The sequence below is a fragment of the Tupaia chinensis genome, unplaced genomic scaffold (genome assembly GCF_000334495.1).
Source record: "Tupaia chinensis unplaced genomic scaffold, TupChi_1.0 Scaffold000092_1, whole genome shotgun sequence".
Classification (NCBI taxonomy): domain Eukaryota; kingdom Metazoa; phylum Chordata; class Mammalia; order Scandentia; family Tupaiidae; genus Tupaia; species Tupaia belangeri.
In genome coordinates this window covers 3,400-6,435 of record NW_006159554.1, presented here as the reverse complement: position 1 = coordinate 6,435, position 3,036 = coordinate 3,400, and the positions used below count along the sequence as shown (strand labels likewise).

Sequence of the window (3,036 nt, the reverse complement as noted above, 5' to 3'; positions counted from 1 at the left end):
GGGGGGAGGACCATGCCACAATCCCTTCTCCTCCATTCTCCTCTCGGGATCTTGGGCACACACACACATGCACCCGGTGTGTTTTAAGCACCGGGTCTGGGACGCGAACTGCGGTCGACTACATGGGAGTCCAGCAACATAGCCATTGCTCTAACTGCTGGTCCCTGTTTAATTCCTTTTTTATGGTGTTTGTCTCTTAATGGAATTCTTTTTCAGCTCTTGAAATGATTTCCTCATCTGGAGATGGTTGTCCATTTTCTCTTTCATCTCATTCACTTTTGTCACTTTGAACATTTTGTATTCTTTTTCTGATATTTCTGTGACTTCTTTTGTACTCTTTGGTTGAGGAGGAATTTTTATGTTCCCTTGAGGGAGAGATATTTTTTTTTTCATATCTCTTGTGTCTTTGTACTGATTTTTGGTCATCTATGGATTACACACTCCTTCCTAATTTTTTGGAGTTGATTTTGTAGTGTTGGTGGGGAAGATGAGCTCTACTTCTCAGGTGTGTTTTTGGGAAATGGCCTTTTCTGTCAATCCAAGAAGGGTAGATGTAGCCAGCTCTAGATTTTGGTTTCTATTCCAATCTCTCAGAATTAGTTCCATTTGGACTGATTCAAATAAAGAAGGAAGTACAAGTAAGCTAACTACAATCTCAAAGCAAATTAAGGCATAGAAAAGCAGGAGCAAGAAGTCTGAGAGTCCTGGTCCTTCTGCATTCCCTGTTGCTTTCTTGTGGCCATTTACTCCTGAACCATGGAGGGTTAAGGAGGAGGAGACTATGACAGAGGGTCAAAAAGCACACCAGCTTAAGCTAAAGGCAAAAGCAAGAACTCTGAGATTTGTGATCCATCTGTGCTGAATCTTAGTCTCTTATTGCCACTGGCTCTGGAACCATGGAGGCTTAAGATGCAGGGCGAGGTGGGTCAAAAACACAGCTGTTCAGGCAAAGGCAGCAGCAAGAAGTCAGAGATGTGTAGTTAATAGGCTCACTCTGTCTTTCTCTCTTGGTCTCTCTCTCTCTGGTACTAATTCCTAGCTCCTGCACCATGAGTGCTTCCTGCAGAAGTGCATTGGGGAGAGTGTCCAAAGCATGCCTGCTCAGGCAGAAGGCAACAGCAAGAACTCTGAGATGCACTGTCTTTCAGTGTTCACTCTTTCTTACTGCCACTGACTCTTGCACAGTGTCAGTTATGGCAGAGGGGCCTAAGCAATGGCAAAGGTCAAAAGCACACTTGTGGGGAACCAGCAGTTAGCGTAATGGCTATGTCGCTGAATTCCCACGTAGTCGACCGTGGTTCGCGTCCCGGACCCGGTGGCTTAAAAACTCACGCCGGGCGCGTGCGCGTGCATGCCCAAGATCCCGAAAGGAGAATGGAGGAGAAGGGATTGCGGCGTGACCATCCCCCCTGGGGGGTGATTTCTCACTTTCTGTCTCTAATGTCTCTCTCTGTCTGTCTGGCAAGCGCATGCACCCTATAGTGAAAATCTCTCCAAAAAAAAAAAAAGCACACTTGTGCAAGGCAAAAGGCAGGATCAAGAACACAGATGTGAGGTTATTCTGCACTCATGCTCTCTATCTGACTTACTATTCCTGACTCCTGCAAGGTGGGGGACTTAAGAAGTGTGGGCAAGGGGGGGGTTATAAACCACACCCGTGCAGGCAACAGCAAGAAGTCTGAGATGCAAGGTACTTTTGCATTCACTTTCTTGTCACTGGCTCCTGCACATGGGGGCTATGGCGGAGGAGCTAGAGGGGAAGGTTCCAAAGTGAATCTCTACAGGCAAAAGGCAGCAACAAAAAATACAAAAGTCAGTTCTCACTCTCACTGTCTCACTGCCACTGGCTCCTTTACCATAGGGGCTTATAGTGGAGGGTAGAGTGGTGTGGGGGGGGGCATTTTAAAGCACATCTAGGCTTGCCAAAGGGAGAAGCAAGAGGTCTGAGATGATTATCCTCCTGTGCTCACTGTCTCTTTGTCTCTCTCTCTCTCTTGCCAATGCTGATTCATGCACTTTAGGAGCTTAAGGCAGAGGGGCATGGGATGTGGAGAATCTAAAGCACCCTGACATGGGCAAAAGGCAGAAGGAAGAAGCTCTACCCTTCTGTGCTCACTCTCTGTTGCCCCTGGCTCAGACCAGCATGGGGTCTTATAGAGGATGGGCACATGAGTGGTGAGAGGGTCCAAAGTACACCTGTGTGGGCAAAAGGCAACAGCAAGGACTCTGAGATATGCAGTCATTCTGAGATCATTCTATTCTGTCTCGCTGCCGTGGGCTTCTACACCATGGCACTTATGGCAGAGGGCTGAGGTGTGGGGACAGTCCAAAGCACACCTACAGGGGCAAAAGGTTGCAGTATGAAGTCTGAGATGTGCTGTCCTTCTGGGAATGCACAGGTGTGCTCTCTGTCTGCCATTGGCCACTGCAACCTGGGGGTTAATTACAGAGGCATGCTGGGAGTGGGGAGCAGAAATTTCAAAGCACACTTACTCTGGCAGAAGGCAGCAGTATGATGTCTGAGACATGGGGTTCTTTTGTTTCTTTCTGTCTCTCAGTGCTGCTGGCTCTTGGACTGTGGAGGCTTAAGGTGGGAGGGTGCAGGGAATGTCCAGTGTACACTTGTGAAGGAAAAAGGGAGCATTAAGAAATCTGAGATGCTCCGTTCTTATGTCACACTCTCTCCATCTCTCACTGCCACTGACTCCTGCACCATGGGAGCTTATGGCATAGGGCTGTGTGTGGGTGGGAGGGATCTAAAGCACACTTCCACAGGCAAAGCAGGAAGAAGTCTGAGATGCCCAGTTCTGTGTTCACTCTGTCTCTGTCTTCCTGCTGCTGGTTTTTGCTTTGTGGCACCTTATGGTGAAGGAGCGCTGTGTGGGGAGAGTTCAGAGAACATGTGCGTGGGCAAAAGACAACAGCAAGAAGTCTGAGATGCCTGGTCCTTCTAGGCTCGTTCTTAGTCACTCTAGCTGCTACTGGGTCCTGCATCCTGGGGGCTTAAGGTGGTGAAGGGCAGAGGGACAGGGTTCA

The 3,036-nt window shown here is 48.5% G+C and overlaps 1 pseudogene; it reads right to left on the bottom strand.

The window, feature by feature from the left end:
- The window catches only part of LOC106734306 (elongin-C pseudogene), a 5,202-nt pseudogene that overhangs the window by 1,236 nt on the left and 930 nt on the right, over window positions 1-3,036 (bottom strand).